General features: G+C 40.5%; 1 protein-coding gene across 16 annotated transcripts in view; it reads right to left on the bottom strand.

Moving 5' to 3' along the window:
* The window catches only part of LOC117237668 (polypyrimidine tract-binding protein 2), a 414,765-nt gene that overhangs the window by 156,983 nt on the left and 238,161 nt on the right, over positions 1–19,621 (bottom strand). The gene's annotated exons all lie outside the window — the stretch shown is intronic.

Below are 19,621 nucleotides of genomic sequence, written 5' to 3'. Positions count from 1 at the left end.
AACAAAATGCTTTATAAATATCTCCTTGCTACATCCAGCCCTAAAACCTTCTATAAACCAAGTTCTATGAATAAAGTAAAGGACAACATTTGAAATTTTCAGCGAATTTTTTAAACAAGACTGTGCATTCTTTCATTTGCAGTACAATCTATAAACCATAAATATTAAACTATAGTAAAGTTTATTTAGGAGTACGGCGGCTGTTTTCTTCTTGTAATAATCGGCGAGCTGGTGGAACCAAGCGTCCGCGAGTAGTAACAGTCGACGCATCGTCAGACGCCGGAAATTAATCCACGGGAATGCGTTTATATCAGCGGGACGCTCATTCTGCCAGTGAATGCCGCGTCAGTCGATCAATTTCGCCAAGATATCCCGCGGTCTATTTAAACGAGCAACAACAAAAGCCGTACACGAACAACAGAGGGAGCGGAGAATTTCCAAAGAACGATTCTCCACGTCGCGATTGAAAAATTATGTCGCTGGTTTACTATACCCACACCGATTTATAAACATAATATCGTAGATGCACGATGTTTCTATTACACATGTACAAGTCACTTCTTCGTTGTACGTTAAATATTGTATATCTCATGAAACGAAGAATAATACTTCGAGATAAAGTTCTTTTTATCAAATGTCGCTTCTACCGGAGAATATTCGTGAAAAATTATGGAATATCCATGAATTATAGCATATCTATAAACTTCTAAAATAGCCAATATGTGTAAAAAGTTGAAAGATATTTAACATGTCACTCAACAAAAACCGTAGAATACTTGACATTATCGGAAATTAAAAAAGTCTTACATATATGCGAAGAACTGAAAACATTGCAAAGAATATCAGACATTTGTAAAAAAATCACAAAATAACGAACGATCATAGAAAGCTGTGGATTATTCGAAACTTGTAAAAATGAAAAAGTCCTAAGAGATCAGATACCGATAAAAGTAGGATAAAATTCTCTTCGACCATGGAACACCGTAAAATAATTAACATTTTTAGAGAAATTTAAAAATAGCAACGCGGACAAAACTTTTGCGTCACGCGTGGTTCAATTCGCGTAAGAACAGAAGCTGGCAGTTTCATCGCGTCATCCCCCGTAGAAATGCAGCTCCTTTTGAAAAGCGAAGCCGCGGGCTTGGCCTCGTCACGCCATGTCCAATTTGTGCGTGCGTTTTGAAGAGCTGTCACGCACGACCTGCTTTTCCAGGAAAATTCGCTTATTAGCATCGTTTCCTATCCTCGGATACAACGTTAACGTTCCGATTCTACCGATTCCACGCTACCATTTCTTTACATCACGATCCTTTTAAATTTCTTATTCGTTCATTTAGTCTTCTAAACGATAAGTTTAATTTCCAAGAATGTTTGCGATAATAGTATTTACGAAGAAATTGTCGTTACAACAGCCTATGATAATAAATAATAAGAATTCGAAGTCGCGTGAATTTTTCTAGAAATTTTCTCAGCACGAATTAGGAATGAAATTTTTCGATAAATTTCAACCACATGGAAAAGTACACAAGTACATAGGGAACTTTTTGTTTTTCGCGATTAATTATAACGAAGATTATAAATAATAAAAGGGGCACGCATGAATTTCCTCCAAATATTCTCAACATGTATTAAACATCAGATTTACCAACGAATTTCAGCAACATTTCCTTTGAAAATGTACGTGCATCGCAAATGTTTCATCAAAATACTCGAAACATTATTAATGTACACATTTCCATCAGAAAAAGATTCAGCAACTGCATAATTCATATGGAAAGTTGCGCTCGCGAGAAAGGTTTTCTAGAAAGACACCCCTCTCTTTGAGCCCCTCCAACTTTTTCTCATAAAACATTCTTCTACATGCAATTAAAACAAGAATCACGACTTTCCTCAATTACTGGACGTTCTACAAACACGAGGAAACCTAAGAAAAATTCTCCCTCGAAAATTTCACGAATTTCATCACAATCACAAATTCGTTAAAGTCTCGGAATCGTCATTTTTTTTTTTTTAACAAAGATTTTTAATATATCGAAATTGCAGAATCTAATTTTAATCTTTGAAATCTTTTTAAAAGAAAGCGGGGGGTGGGGCGGTGGAGAAGTAAAGCAAAGGAAAGAAAACCAATTCAATCTGAGCTACGTAGCGTTTAATTAACAGCTCTCTGCAAATATCGCTTCTTCGATCTTTTCACAATGCGTGGGATACACAACCTCCGTGTTATCGAAACCAACCGTTTTCTTCGTAGCATTACGAAGGAAACGTTGTGGATATTCTGGATATCCATATGTGATTCCATTAGCTCCAGGCCTGGAAATTCCAATTAGAATGAAGAATTCGTCGTGGACCGTATTAGCCGCAAAATAAAAATTTGCTTCAGTTATATCATAATAGGTATTGCAGTAAGTAAATAGTAAACAAGCACTATAACGAGTACTCTAAGTACTCTTAACATGCTATATTTATTTACATTACATGCTACTCGATATACTCTTACACTAAAATATAGTAAATATTGTAACAAGTACTCTACTTTGGATACTTCATATATATTTTTGCATACCATATGCATTTTTCCGTCCTTCGTTCTCCCGAAGGTATTTCTATTTGCGGTCTATATATAAACATAGTGTATAATAATAAATGTAATATTGTAGATGTAAATTTTGTAGCCATTGTGAAAAGGAAGAAAGCAGAAGTACATGGAAGAGAAGAAGAATCAGAAGGGATCGGCCAGAGAAACGATACGCAAACGGTTGGAAACGGGTCGATGTTTTATCAGGCTGGTCACGCAACTTCCACGATTGCCGGCATTTTTCCCCGCCCCGCTATTATCGGACACCCTTTAACGTTGGCAACGAGCGCACGATAAGATCGTGTCGTCCTTCGATATTCGCTATTTATGGGGATGGCGGAGCGAGCCGCATGTAAATGGCAATCAAGACGAAACTAGACTCGAGGGTGGATTGCAACCGTTTCAAAGGAGTTTCGCGGGTATTTTGTGCGGTTGTTGCAGGCTTCTGGCCACTCGAGTATTGCGCATAATTTTCTAGTATTTCCATTCTAGTACTTTTGCAACGACGAGTCAAAGACCGGTTGTTACATTTCGAACATTTCCAGATACTAAAACTATAGGAGTTAAAAGAAGAAGAATATTTAAACCACGTCCAGAATTAGAATAAAAATTCCACCTGCCTAAAAATAACAAGACGAACATTTCCAATAGATAAATCAAAGATAAACAAAAGTAAATATTTCTCTAAAATAACGAAAACCCTAAAAAAAAAAAAAAATCCACATCGCGATCAAAACTTTCTGCACTCTACCTAAAATCAATCTCACCCTTGCGTTTCGCCATTCACACCGTAATTCCCTCAAGCTGAAACGAAACAAAGGAACGAGAGAAAGAAAACGAATTTAAAGAAAGATAAAGAGAAAGAGAGAAAAGAAATACAGGAAGGAAGAAATCCGGCGGAACGAACGCTTCCAGGGCGAGCCAACCACCACCTTCTTCTTCGCCTTTGCGCGAAAGACGCTCAAGAGGGTGGTTACAGAGACGGTGGGTAGAAGAGGAGAAAACTCGGAGGCCAGGGTGTAACGTTGCAGCCAGGCAGGGCAATTTATCTTGTTGTATTAGCAAATGGATGATAATGACGTGGAATGGGGGCGTACAGTGGGGGTTGGTGGAAACTGTCGGAAGCCCCTGTAAGCAGCTGCAGTTACCGTCGGGTTCTATGCGGCCGACTTAAGTGTACATGCATTAGTGTGGCACGGTCTTAAGTGTACGGCCGTGTAGTCGTGACAGTTTCTATCCGTAGCGGGGCCAAGGTGTGTCTTTTTAACGCTGTGTATTTTGTACGTGTGTTGCCGGGGGGAGGAGGTCGGAGTGTCGATACAGCCACCCCATCGCCCTTAAGTGAACCAAGTGTTTTGTTATTTAAGGCGGCCTTCTCGAGAAACGAACGATTCTTCTTTCTTTTGACGAGGATGAATGTTTCCTTTGCTGGAAGGGGTGGTTTCTTAGGCACGTTCTTCAGGCTGTTCAGGCACAGTGTGTGTTAATCAGAGAAATAGGAATTTGTGTTTTTCCTCGGGGCTCTTTCGACAGCAGCTTTGGATTTTTTAAACGTTTTAAGGAAAAGGTGTTTGTCGTTCGATGAAATTGTTTATTACTTGATGGATCGAAGCTAACGGTGGTTCTCAAGCATTGGAAGAATAATATTTCGTATTATTGGAGGGCTGCGCAGGCTATGATTAATGATCGAAATCTGACCTTAAATTGATAAATCGAGGCGAAAATTCCCGCGTAAATTGTTCTAGATCGAATACGGAAATGTTTCCGTCGAATTTGCAAAGTGTGTAAAGGACAGCTTATGCGTATTTAATTATTCCATTCTCATCATTTATATAGGCAGGAAATGTAAATACACAAAGAATAGCATCTCGTTTCGAATTCAGGCACGCAAATATACATCTGTATCTTTTATATATGCACAATATAGCAACGAAAGAATAAACGAGAAACGTCTTCTAAAAGTTTGGAAGAGCGTAGATATAAAAAAGACGCGCGGAGTCGCTCATAATTATTTGTCACGAAATAATGGAGTTATTATACAATTATAACGGAGAATGTGCCGGGCGGCAAGATAGGGCACGATGTTGTAATAAAAGAACGTAGATTAAGAAGAATACAGTACGGAATGGGAGCAAGAAAAACGCAGACGTTATAACGCAACATTCCGCTGTTTCCACGCAAGCCAAAATAATAAACATTTATTATGTTCTTCGAAATTTCATCGTCGTCCGAAACGAGAATCAGCCAAGAATCGAAACGTCGTCGACAAGAACAAGCGCGTTCTTTTAAGGACAACGCGTTACGCATTTTCCTACCTAAAAGTCAATCCAGCAAGAAACAGTGGCGATAAAACGACAAACTGTTCCACCGATTAAATTCATTAAAACGTAAAATCTAAATAAAAACGAAGGTCTCTTTTCATCGTCAGATCGGAGAAGATCTTTCGAAGAGCTAGCTACGAAGCAGCAAGCCCGAGTCGCTTATCTTCCTATCTTCCACGATTAATTCTTATATTCGTCGTAAATCAAACGAAAATCCCACGCAAAATTCGATCTACGCTCGAACTAGGATCGCGAGGTCGTGAAAGAAGACAGGCTGGAAGCTTTGCCGTCAATTTACGCGAGTCGTTATGCTTGCTCGTTCATCCCCCATTGTTACAACCTCGAGCAGAGAAGTTGCAGAAGGGTTGGAAAAGTCGATCAGAAGGCTTTGTGGCAAGGAGCCACTCTCCGGATGCTTTCACCGCTGTTTACCAACCTGTCCATCACCGACTACCAATTAGTATTGTAACCGGTGGACGTTTCTACCACGCGGCGAAGAAACAATGAAGAACACGCTTGCCATCGCATCTTGGAACGTTCTGACGATGATGTTCGTGAAGGTAAATTCGTGACAGAGGATTACTGGTTCCGGGTTTACGTTCATTTTATAGAGTTCTGTGTTGCTTCTTTGGGAAAAGGGATTGCGGACGGAGGCTCGAGGGCTCGATTTATAACGTAAAACGCAAAATAAATTCAAGCTCGTTAATCGCCAAATAAATATCTGACATTTTCACGATCATTTTGGACAGGGTAGAGGTTCTAATACGAAGTTGATCTCTACGGCGGTGTCATTTTTTTAATACATTACGGTTGCCAGAGTGTATACTCTACGACGAATCCAACGTTCACACAACGTAAGGGTTAATAAACACCTTACATACTAATCGATAGAAAAAACAAAGGTCAACGTCGGTGATTTCACCGTGGAAAAAATAAATCTTCGTTAGTACCGCGAAGTTCGTTTAATCAAGAACTTAACGAATCCTAACGCGTCCTTCCATTAATCTTCCTCCGATTCTCCAGGCAATGGCAGTACGCATGCATCGCGACTATAATGCAGTCATCGTAACTCACGCCTCACGAGTTTCGAATACCCACGGTGATTCTAATTTACTTGCGAGGACCGAGCAGCGAACAATACAACCCGAGGGCCAATTTACATTTTCGTTCGCCTGATGAAATAACGACGGGGCTGCTGGCAACGTCGAAAAATCATTGCTGATTTTCAGGAATTACCCAGCAGAAAGGTTTCTATACGAGCAGATCTATAAGTAACGACGTCTCTTTGATATAGCGTTGGTCGATGTCCTAGCGTATTACATATTTTGCATAGTTCTTCGTCATTTACATATTATGGTATTTTTTCTTCGTGCCGATCGTATTTGTGCTAGAGTCCTTGCCAACTTAATTGCAAGATAGCGTTACTATTAGCAACGATCGATTACTAAGTATCGATACTTAATAGAATAGTTGCGAGTACTTATAGCTCTTAATATTTATAAGATGTTAATCTTAAGATGCTAGTCCTTTCTTTTCTTCCTTTTCTTTATCGATCTTCGAGGGACAAGCGTTATATCTGGATAGTCGGGAAAAAACTCCGTAACTATATTCCTCGTTATAGTTGTATAGAAAATTTTCATAAACTTTAAGTCGGAGTTTAAAAGATAGACCGGATTTTAAGCAAGAAATAGAGTGACTTTAGAGTTAAGAGAAATTCAATTAATTATGTCCGTTCCCGGTGAAAACCGTAATTTCGAACCAAAAAACTTCCCCCGGGATTATTTCGGTTCTGCGCAAAACCAAGTCAGCTTGTGATTTCACTGCATTAAGGAAGAATGACAGGTTTACAGGGGGGAAGATTTAATTCTGATATTACAACAGTTCAAGAATCTCTCAATATATTTTTATACAGATAAAAAGGTCGGATCTCTTCTCTGTTGTTACGAGAAATTTAATTGAAAAATATAGCAAAATTTGCTACGGCACTGCCAAGAGAGGAATTTATCTAGACTTTTGAATTAAATGTTAAACAAAAGCAAATATTCCGCTCAAAGTTCAAACTAAAATTACTAAAATTACTAAGATTACTAAAATTGCCAAAATTAAAATACAGTACTTGTCGCAACGTTCAATGGATGAAGTTTTCTGCTCCCATTTGTACAATTAAGTTCGTAAAATTACGAATCTGCATAGAAATCCCGCAGTCTGATTATCACGAAACCCTTTACCAAGAGTCACACACATCTAAACACACTGGCAAACTGCCGTACTAACTGCGAAAGTTCCCTCTCGCCTTTCGAACGCGTCATTACCGCGACACAATGCACGCTAATCCTCGATACCGATGGGAACGCGATATCTCGCCAGCGTCGTAGGATTTGTTCCCCTTGGTGGATAAGATTGAAAAACGGATTACTCGAAGGTGATCGGAGCATCCGACGAAAAGGATCGACGGCGGAGGCCATTCAGCTGGCAGCCGGGCTTTTGTGATTTTCTCATTACCGGAGGCTGGTGCCTCGACTTCGATTCACCAGGCGGCCCGCTTTTCATCCCTTATTTCTTCCCACTCTCTTGCACGCGAACCCACGTAATACGCTTCCTCCTCTACACCGCTACGCCAGAGGAGAGGATCGGTTGACCCACGTACCGGAGAATTACGCTCCCTCCGAGCGTATTTCCGCGCCGGATGCTGATTCCCGATAACCGCCGGGAAATCATGTTTCCCAATCGTCTTAGATACTATTCGTGCTTCTTGCTTGCTTCTCTCGTTACGTTTACACGAATTAGGGAAAGATTAGAATAAACACCAATGCTCGGTTCGATGGCAGATACGCGATAGCGTACAGTGACAGCGTATAAGTGTATTTAAAAAAACAAATATATATGTGTAAGACGAGATACGCGTTTTCGAGATGGCAGCGAGGATGGATGCAGGTTTTTCGACGTGGTGTCAGTCTCGCCCTGTTTTATTTTAGCATTTCTCACGGATTTGTAACGATTTAAGAAACTATCGAACGAAAGATTAGGACGAAAAATCATTATAATCAATTAAAGGAATTTTATGCCGCTAGAGAGCATAATCGATAATATACATTTAACGATACATTTAATAATAACAATAACGATGGGCTTGCATATATTTTCATACGATAATGACTGGAATAATACGATTAAGGACATAGTCGATCATAATTACTTCATCAATTTATTATTTCACCAACGTGTACACACAGAAATATATTTTCGACTCTGAAATTATAATAATCTCTACCATTCACATCCATCAGCGGCCAATCCGCTAATTACGAAATGAAACATCGAAAATGGAGGTTCCTTTCTCCCAATTCGTACGGCTACAGGTAAATCGAGTTTACCAGAAACTTTTAATGGAGCCAGCCGGAATAATCGGCGAGAGATTTCGGTTTCGCCTCTCGAAACAGAATCCAGAAAATTCATGTTCATTCAATTTCACAGGAGCAAACAGTGACAAGGCACTTCCGCGAAATTAATTTTCCACTCGTTATGTTCGAATTCTTTCGAACATTCAAGAATATTCCAAACTCGTTACCGCTTTTTTTTTTTCATAATGTTTTATTATCAACGAATACGATATTTTTTTAGCCCTAAGCGAAAAATGATGGAAATCCATACAAATTATGATTAGGCGATAAATATCGGTAATAGACTATATCGTTGAATAGTTCTATATATATTTCCTGAAAATACAAAACGAATATCGAAGCTGTTTCTTTTATCAATTTTTATCGCATACTTCGTTAATTTCAAAACGTTTAATTTTAGAAGATTTGCTTTGAAACCATCGTGTGTAGATATTCAAGAACACGTAGCAGCTATTAATACGAGATAATGATACGAAGGGTAGATAGAACGAAATTAAAGCAAAGGCTGACTGAGCTGTTTCCGGTTTTTCTAGCCCGGATACCGGTAATTGAAAAGATCGGAATAAGCACTAACATACATGACAGAATGTGCGGTCCGAGGTTGGCGATTTTGAACGTTTTGTTTCTACGGGGTGAACAATTCGCAGACAGCTCGTTTCCTGTTATTTCAGTCAAGAACCTTGGTAACATTCTACGTTACTAATTTTAATTTTGAATAAAGCTAGAAAAGATTCGTGATTTTTTCGCTTTATGTATATTTCTGTGTTATAACATATTATTTAACGCGTTTCGATAAGACTATCTACAATTTTCAATAATTTACGATAACCATGAACCCCCGAAACAGGACAAATACAAGTTGTCTTTTGAACTTGGTTAGTTAAATTAGTTTTATTAAACAATCAATTCCCCCAGAAACAACAATCGCAAAAAACCATCGATTCAAAAATTTAATAGAAACCACTCAACGTATACAGAGCAAGCAAAATAAAAAAACCCACTAAATCTACTCATGACAGTCTACCAAACCCACCTGCAACCACAGGGAATTAACAAACCCAATTGAAAAATTAAAAAATCTGCGAAAAAATCGACCAAACCTAGCTACAACTAAAACTTCCGATTCCAGAAACAACGATCAAATACTAGTCGATGCGAGAGCACGCTGCTGCCTGCGTGTAAAAATCGCAAATAAAACTTTCTCATAAAACGTGGGGCGGACCTCGAATGGAGAAAACATTCCTCCGCGAGATGAACGCGTGTCGCAGAAAATGGGGGCTGAGGGCGATGAGAACAATCGACAAAACAAAAACGTGGAACCATCAAATGCGTCATGGGAGGGGTGAAAGTGGTGAGTTTCGCGAGGGTATCGAGTGGAACGCGCGAAAGGGGCGCAAACGCTCGGTCCAGCGAAATGACACGTTGCCTTTCGTCGCTTTGTTTCGTCTTCCGGATTCGTTGGATCGTCGACGCACGATAAAGAGGTTGAAAGCGGGTTGGAGGGTTAATTTCGATGAATGACCATAACCGAAACGTTCATGGTTGGTGGTTACGGAGTCATAGTTGCGATTCTTTAACATTTTTGATAAATCAAGCATGAAATATCCCAGCGTGCAATAATTACGGTCCAATAAAAAAGATTTAATCGAACGTTTGATGGAATGTTCCCAGTTTGTCAATATTTCGTGTGGTACTAACAGCAACTTTTCCTCAAACGTTTCTCTTTCTCGAACGAAAAACGTTGATTTCGCGGTTGCTAATGAAGCGGTCAATGAAGCAGAAACTCGCCAGAGACTGGAAACGACAGCCTTTTGAAGGCATGCGTTAATCCAGACCACCTAAAAACTACTAGGCAAATCGCGAGAAAAAGTTCCTACGAAACGAGTCTGTCGTTCGTTCACCAAACGCACATTAATTGGTAAATAAAATCAATATGCGTACCAGTACAGCCTCTGGTGTGCTGAAATGCATCTTTTGTAAGAGAAAATTTTTATTTTATATTTATTATTATTTTAATTAATTTAATTAATAATATATATATTATTATTTCTATATTTTATTTATACAGCCTAACAATTTGTAAATTCTCGTTAAAAGCAGAATGATTCGATGCAAAATTTATGAATTCTCGTCAAAATACGCTCCACGGATTCCTAAATTCTTCTCAAGATCCACTCAACGCATTGAGAAGACTACGTCGTTGAAAACGCGCTTTATTTTAACTGGATACCTCGATCCGTTCGCGAGATATGGATCCGAAAGGCGAGCTCCGAGACGCAGGGATGTTGGTCAACGGCGTGACCCACATTCTTTCCTGGAGGTGAGTACTCACTATTAGTAGTAGCAAAAACCCGCTGACTCAGCGGGTGTCATTGAGTAGCGCACACGTGGCTCGCTCGGGATAGGTCAGTGAGTGAGTGAGTGAGTGAGCGAATGAGTGAGCGTGATTGGGAGGTCCGAGCGAGCGAGCGAGACAGAGATAGAGAAGGGAGAAAAATTAGACTTGGCTTCCACCGACGATAACTTCGGAACCGGAAGTCCGATCGGAATGAATCGAAGGGCATTTTAAAGCGTAAGCTGCCACTCTTCCGACCATGTCAATTTGAATAATCTGGGATGGTTTGTTGCAAAGTGGTCGAATAATTTTTGCAAGCTCCGTTTTAGCGATCTGTTGGATTTTTGCTATTTTTTAATTTAATTTAATGGTAGATATAATTTTGGTAAAATCAGTAGTGAAGAATATGGATATTAACGGCAGCTTTGTACGTTCATTTCTGCGTACTCGTTTGATTTGTTCAAATGGAAATTGTTGTCTTATGACTGATAATGGGAGGTTGATAAATCATGTAGTTGGTTTGAACTGAATAAATCTGAGGGAAACGGTAGTTGGATAGAGATTAGATTGTCGGAGCAGCAGGATTATGTCAGTATTAAATGTTTAATGTCGTGTATTAAGGTTATCAACGTTTATTGGGATATTAATTGTAAATAAATGATGCATTCTTTCGCAAGAGTACGAAATGATAATGCTGTCTTAATATCGAGTCGATTATTTGATTACTAATAAACATTTAACTGTAATCGCAAATTACATAAACTGTTATTCAAAAATAAGGAACGAGATTGATTTTACTTGAAATTACCTTTCACACGAGGCAAATCAATTAAGCGACAGTTTTTATTATATGAACGCTAATTTAGTAACTTTAATAAGATAAACCAGTATAATGTGTTAACTAGGAAAACCTTGAATAAGACGACGAAGATCTTCGTTACGCGATTTAACAAGCCGAAGACAATTCGAAGGTGCCAATTAAACAAACCATGGAACTGTAACACGAAGACTCGAGAAGTTTAATGAAATAATTCAACAAACTCTAACGCGACAATTTGACAATAGAAGAAAAGTTTCAGCGTTGCTGTTCGTCGAATTCGAGACAAGCTGCCAAAAATTCTACCCGTAGAGTATTATAAATTTTCAAAATTCTGACTTCAAACCAAAGATTCCAGCGATCACGCGAAATTTAGATAAATTCGGACGAATTCTAAAGAATAGGAATTCAGATTAATTGGAACTTGGTGCGGATAATTAGATAAACTTACATAGATTAGACAAATCCCACTGATTACAGTTCTAGATGCAATCTGACGAATGTAGAAGGTAGAGATCTAGATGCATTTACATGAATTCAAGAGAGTAGAAGCTGAAATAAATTTTACTAGATTCTCATATTTAGCGAAGATGAAATTAAATAATATTTAAATTTAATATTCGCTACAGAAACACTCAGAACTCTAATTAGTGTACTGTACTGTACTGTCTGTTTAATAATAACTACTTTATTCCATTTTTACTTATTCTCATTAATCTCGCTGTATTTCTTCCTTTCGCTATTCATCCGTTAACAACCTTCTAATATTCGTTCTTTCGATCCAACCCCCTATCCTTCCTGCACTATTAATCTCATAAAAATTTTTCACAATTTCCCTAGATGGCAATAACGACTAGAGTGCAGAATATGATAAATACTATCGAGTCTTCGATTCCCTTTACACGTCTTCGTCCTCGAATTCAATTCGGGGGGCTCGTTTTCAACGTGCAAAATGACGCTACGAGCGCGTCCGTGGCACAAGAGAGGGGTTTATGGGGGGAGGGGAATTACATGTTCCACGATAACGTCATTAATCATTCTGTTTCGAATGTTCACCGTGTAAATGGAGGATCGTTTTGAAGGGCGGCCGTTTCCGCGCGGATTATCTCCCCGACGTCCATGCGAAACCGGCCGGCCGGCCGCAGTTTGTAAGCGTGCATGAAATATTGAACTATTAGCCGGCGGCGATATATCATTTTAATATCGGCCGGAATCAATATCGCTGTCCGCCGGGTTAATTACACGCCCTTTCCGCCAGATCATTCCGCGACAAACGCTTTCACAGCTCTTTCCTTCGCTTTACGTCTCTTTTCCATCTTCCATCTTTTTTTCTTTTTCCGACATCTGCCGCGTTTCACGGAACATTCCTCCATTTAATCAGCATTTGAGTCGTTTAAGGAGATATTCTAGTGTAAGCTTTCTTTGCACTTTCTTAAAGAATATAGCTTCAAAAGTATATGCGCAAAACCCTGTATCTAAACTCCCAAAATTCAGGAAGCTGCTCTTGAAAAATTTTTATACGAATAATCGCTATCGATGTGACTTTAAACGCGTTTTCCTCGTCCACGCTTAACACGGCGTCCACGATCCCTTAAAATCTACTCGACCAATCGGCTTAAAATTTCGCGTGTACCTTCGATTAAAATGAATTCGGTACATTCCTCTTTCCCACCTTTTCGAATGTTGAAAGACGACCGAAAACGTTGGCAATGAAACTTCTTAACGTTGTCATTTTTTTAATTATCGACTTTTCTATTCTGTTCTAGTTCCTTTAGTTATAGACAAACTGAATTTAATTAAGGATCTTCTTGAGTTTATTTTAGATAAGTAGAACGACCGCAATCATGGACGCCATGAGACGAGATTTTTCTGTCAATGCGACGAGGATGTATATAAAGAAGGAAAAAACGAGGATAAATGTAAGGAAATCTAGAAAAATTGAAATCGTCGAGGCACGCGATATACGCAGGACAAAAGCCGCAGTAAATGAAAGAAAACGTGGACGAATATAAAAATGGAAAGTGCGAGAAAAGTAGAAGCAAAAGGGGTGATAAAACGGCGAAGGATGACGAATTCGCGGAGCTGGCGTCGATATCCTGGCACTTGCAGCGCACTTTCGGTTTCCGTGACTCGTTCCAACGGCAATGATCGTTCAATCACACCGAGCATGCGATCGTTCCGATCGAAAGTAATCAGCGATCGAGTTCGCAGATCGAAAGCCTGTCGACCGTAAAAACGGATTAAAATAACGCCAGGGCTCCAGATAAATGTCATTGATAACGCTGGTAACCAAGTAACGATAGTTAGTCTCGACGTTGATAAGCGCGATAAAGTTGCAAAAGGTATCGAGGCAAGTTTGAAACAAGTTCTTTAAGCGCAGAGATTCTTAATTTTTTGTTTTACGTTCGACTTTGTAATTGGAAGTTCTTAATTGCACGCACACATTTCCCCCACAAATTCTGCCGAAAACAGCTTCACGATATTCTTAATGATAAACGCCAGAAAGAGATCGTTATTAACGCCTCTTTAAAATTAATTACCAATTTCCTTACGACCCTCTATCAGATCACGCTAACTTCACCGCATTTCCCAAATTTCACTAATAAGACGACTCGTTATCACCGTCATCAAGATTCTTCGTGAATTAACGTTATCGTCGAAACTTAACCAGAAACATGAAAACCACGTTATAACGAGGTAAAGGGTGGGCGAGAAATCGCGAAAGAGGGCCGGCCCTAGTCGGCATTAGCCGATTCTAATCGAAACTGGGTAAAAGCTCGTTATCGGAATTGTCTCGAGCTAAACAGAACGGGGCTAATAGCCGAGCACAATAGGCACGGGCCGTGATCGTGTGAAACACGGCACGTTGTACGGAATCAGGCGTGCTGCTGCGGGGCCGAGTCGGGGGTGCGCACCCCCGGCACGTTTTAACGCGCAATGCCCCCAGATTATTCTATTCTACGTTATGCTAACGCGTCTCTCTTCTTATATAAAATGACGAAGCCTGGGTTGCGTTGCAAATATTTCTATTTAACCCCTACAACACGTAACAATAACGACCGAGTTTTTGTAAAGTTTTACGATACAACAGATACGGTATAATAATAACGGATAATGGTGGATCGTGGGAGAGTGTAGCATTAGCGAGATAAAAAGCAAAATACTGCACCTCCTACTCGTCCTTGCGTAACTTTTTACTCGTAGTACTAAAACGAACGATTAATTTTCCCTTCGATGAATTCTTTAGAAACCAACTCGAATTATTTTTTATACGTACAAATTCCCAAAATGGGATTTTCAGATCCCATCGTTGTAGTACAGTGTCGTACACAGATACACCGAATCGTTTTCATCTGTATGAGAGGGCGGCGAATGCGATGCGTTTCATTCGATATGGTCCCAACAGGACTGAGAAGCGCAGTCCAGACGTGCCACCGTGGGGATCGAGGAGCTTCTATTATTTTTCAATTGGCCAGTCGAGCACGCAGGGCATCCCGTATCCCGTCTGTAATTGAAGTTGGCTTTGCCACGATAACACACCGACGAGATAAGACGGCAGATCGAGATAAAGAATAGCGACTGTCGCGAAGGCCGAAACGACAAGCCTGGACTTTGGGGAATGAAACTTGTTTGGTAGATTCCCCCTTAAGCGTGAAAGCTTTCTACCAGTTAGCGACCGACGAGATTTTACTTTATTATCATTTTTATTTGACTTTCTCGCGTTTTATTCGCTCCATTGCTAATAATCAGACTGCGGATTATTTATCCAAATATACTGTCGTTACATACTTGTTGGCTCGATATACGACACAAGTGGTTACTGCTTTTTTTTTTTTTTTAGAAATATTTCAGATTTATTCTTGTCGAACCTTCTTATTTAGGAGGCCAGCGGCGATCGGAGCCTAGAAATCTGTTCGTTGTTTCCAGAAGAATTAATTATCTCCATGTAAATCCTCAACGATGAGAAGGAAGAACAAAGAAAAACAAAGAAGAACAGAGAAAAGAAGAGAAAGAGGAGGAGACGGCGACGGGAGCGAATCTCCAATAAACAAGAACAAACAAAGGGCTACAGGCGATCGGAGTGACACGCATCGGTGGATTTCGGGATTTGCCAGATCCCCAGGGCCTGGACACCAGGCGAACGGAAGGTGAAAAAAATGAGACAGCAAGCGGTGATCCACGTAGAGCGGACACTGGTGAACGTCGTCGCTCCGTACGCTAGATATATATTCCATTTCAGAGGCGTAGACGAGACTAGCATCCGTGAAACGCTCGTGCAGATTTTCCTTTTTCTTATTCCTTGCGCCCCTTTCGTTGCACGTAGCTGAGCGGAATGTAGAATTTCTAAATTTTTGAATTTTTCCTGCTGCTCGAACAGAAAATAGCGTAAAAAAGTAAACGCGATAAAGATATTTTACAATCTCAAACGTTTAATGTAAATATTCTTTTCCCTCGAGCCTTTCATACAGTTTTCTTTCCGAAGGCATTTTTACAAACATTATAGATAGATAGAACATTATAGATAAAGAAAATTTGAATTTTTTACTTATATTCTACAGCTTCCACAAAGTGCTATCAAAATTACGATCCGAACAAGTTCCTCGAATAAAAAAAAAACGAAGGGAAAGGTATCAGAAGGATATCCGGCTGTCAAAATGTCGACAGGATCACAAAAGCTAGGACTGGTAAACTACGATAAATGCTAATTAACGTCTGTAACCGGCAGTTTACAACTCGCCGCCATAAATGTCCAATCAACGGGCAAACTTCGCGACGACGGTTCTCGCTCCTTAAGCTGTCGAGTTAGTTTCCGCCACGCTAGTTTCCAGCATTCCTTCTTTCCCCTCTTTCTCCGTCTGGTTACCAGTTAGATTAACCCTCTCCTTTACTCCGCCGGTCTCCTCTCTGGACTCGTATTTCTAAGTAAATTTCGTTGTATAATTAACGTTTAATATCCAGGCAGACCTGTGCGCGCCCGCTTTTCGTGGTTTGCGTCACAGCGTAGCCGGATCGCCTCGAATTAACTGCACCGACGACGCGACGTAATCTGAAACGCGATAGCGGCGGGAGCCTAGTCTCGTTTGATCGGGGATCAAGCGACCATTTTCATTCCCGTTTCCATTTATTTCCTCGGTATTTCCGTTTCTACAGAATCTTTTTGGAAAAAATGTTTATTCGAAGGGTAGTCACGCGCGTTTCTTAAGGGACAAAGAGTACTTCTAGCCATTCTGCAGCTTATTCGGAGTCCCGGGATTGGCGTTCTTGCTATTCGCAGCATAGGAACGTACATTTTCCAAACAAAAGGTATCGTTCGCTCGGATATCCCTAAAACACGCATCAAACGCCCAAAAGCCTGCTAAATAAACTTCTCGTCTTTACATGCCATCGGCAACGTCCGAAAACTGTCGCCAACACTTTCTTGACCCTAAAAACTCGGAAACGACGTAGCACAAGCTATTAAACGACCGTTCCGCGTACCAGTTACGACATGTCCAAACAATCGAACGCTTCGCTATTCTGGCTGCAGGCGGTCATAATGTAACAGAAACTCACGGTGACCAGCGTCGGTGAGACACGTCGTCCACGTCGGCCATAAAACTGATACATTACAGACGCGGTCACGCGGCCATAACCGGTGGTTTGCAACAAAGCCCCTAAAAGCAGCCTGTACAATGCCACCGAGTTAATTGGTTTGACAGGGTTGCGCGAAAGCACATCCCGAAGCCGGGAGCGTAACAAGCACCGGAAAACTACGCTAAGCCGTGCTACGATAAGTCTAAAGGTATTTATTTTAATGAACATACGTATACGGAGTCGTGTCCACCAAAAGCTAAGCCAAGTAACATCGGTAACGCGGTACTTGAAAGTAACGCGATGCAGAGCCGAACCTTCCTGAACCTCAAATCCGTCGATCATCGACAAACACCATCCAACTCCGCGAAACACAGAGTTTCTCGCCGGTAACGACGTTCCGCCGTGAAAAATTCTATCCTAAATACCTAAGCCAAACCTGTCAATCATTAACAAACTCGATCCAACTCCAAGAAACTCGGAGTTTCTCGCCAGAAACGACATTCCACCGTGAAAAATTCTAACCTAAATATACCTAACCAATGCCTTCGTCGGCACAAACTTCGCCACAAGGCCTTGACGAGAGTTCGAAACCACCTGCTCCGCGCTCCAAAACCGGCAACCGAGAGACGTCAGATTTTCAGCGCGAAACTGCTGGATCAATGAACCGTGGTTCGAGAAAGGTCGACTCTGGTGGACATACCGAGCCAAGCCCCTCTCTTATTCGCCCGAAAAGTGTCCGTTGTGCGCGCACACCTAGCCATCCCCCCAACACACGTGTAATGGCGTGTTCGTCACGCAGGGGTCGGTTTTAATTAGAGAGGCAGCGCGAGATCCTACGTTGCAGGACCGAAACAGGCTCTTCGATTAAATTATTAATTAACGTTCTCCTGGAAATACCACATCACACACGACTCCGGTGTGCCCGATACGATACGGGAAAAGGGAGACGGCGAGAGGGACGAGAAGAGAAACGAAGGCCACAAAGAGACGTAGGGCGGGATTGGTGGGGCAGAACGGGGGGTTTTCGAGCTGGAGGGATTTTACGCGCGCGCGTAATCTCCAGCCTGGCCGACGGTATGACGACGAAAGTGTATTATGCCGGCCCGGTACACAGAGCTTTCAGCTATTCACCGAACCCCATTTGGCTTTGTATGGGGGCTCCGGTTGTGTTGTATCGATTTCCAAACCTGGTTTTACGTAGATTCCCGTATTTAGGTAGCTGGCTTTCGCGCTATGTCCTGGCGTACGATTTTTTGCAGGTTGAAAAGAGTTGGATGGTGTTCGACGGTATGCACGTTCATAAGGCATCTTCGGCTGCTTGGTGCTTCGCTCGTGACAGTTTGCGACAGTAGGAATTCTTTAGGACAGAATGATTCTCGGCTAAATATCTTTATCAGGATAATGCTTTTAACGAATCGAACGTTGGTTCGCTTCCATCTTTAAAAATTGTCACGATAAGAGGTACTCGTGGCAAGAATACGTAAAAATCGTTTTCTACAATAGATAGCAAGGAGCTAAATTTAAAAAAAAAATGCGTTATCGCGCCCAGATATTATTAGCAACCAAAAGGCAAAGTCACCGGAATTTCGAGTAATAATTAGCCCCGGAAGCGGGCTTAAACCGAGGGGAAAATCCAAAATTACGGCAGAAGACAAGCAAGACACCGAGACTTTCACGGAACACGCTAAACCGGCGGATGTTCACCGTAATATTACATCCACTATTAACCCGCGTAACGAGAGCTCATAAGAAACGTACACCGTCGTAAACAGAATATTTTATTACGCGAGAGTAATGAGGAAAACCCCACAGGTCTTCCTAGGGGGCACAGCTTAGAATCAAGCTACGAAATATCCTAACTTATTACGCCATCGCTCCGACGTTTTCTCGTGACTAGATTTTCGTTTCTGGTAGAATTTTTATCTGATCGTTAGTACGGAAATTAACGCTTGAAATTTTGTTGGCCAATATTGCGTGATATTTGGCAGAACTGATATTTGTCAGAGTGACACGTATTTTAACTAACCAGGGAGACCGAATTGGACTGGATGCTTACTTGGAATAGGAAAATTACAAAATTACGTTATGGTTGGCTAGAAGTCGCTTTTGGAGGATCTTGTAACGTAAGAAGAGAGAATGTCTTATTCTTCCAAGATAGTTTTATTGAAAATAGTTTATAAATATCTTTAAATAAGACATTATTTAGATTATAAAGATCACAGCGTGCGAAATATCAAATAAAAAATATTTCTAACCTACAATTTCCATCAAGATTTTTGTCGTAATAATATTTAGTTTCTTCATAGTTGTATTGTTCGTTTTCAATACCATTGAAATAATCAGGCTACTACCACGTTTCAGTGTGAAATAATTATCAATCTAATTTAAACTTACTTATGTTATGTTCCACATAATAGGAACATGAAACGAACACCTCACCATGGATTAAAAATTCAACGACAAACGTAAAACGTAGAATCGGTTTATCAACATTTTAACTAAAACAAACAAGCTCTAACGTAAACACGGAACAATGAGTTACCTCGAATTTCAAGCAGATCTAAGCTCCACGAGTTTATGACTAAAACCATCTGAAAT

The sequence above is a fragment of the Bombus vosnesenskii genome, unplaced genomic scaffold (genome assembly GCF_011952255.1).
Source record: "Bombus vosnesenskii isolate JDL3184/JDL3185 unplaced genomic scaffold, Bvos_JDL3184-5_v1.1 scf7180000013395, whole genome shotgun sequence".
Classification (NCBI taxonomy): Eukaryota; Metazoa; Arthropoda; class Insecta; order Hymenoptera; family Apidae; genus Bombus; species Bombus vosnesenskii.
The sequence above is the reverse complement of the archived record's forward strand: the minus strand, read 5'-3'. Positions and strand labels throughout refer to the sequence as shown.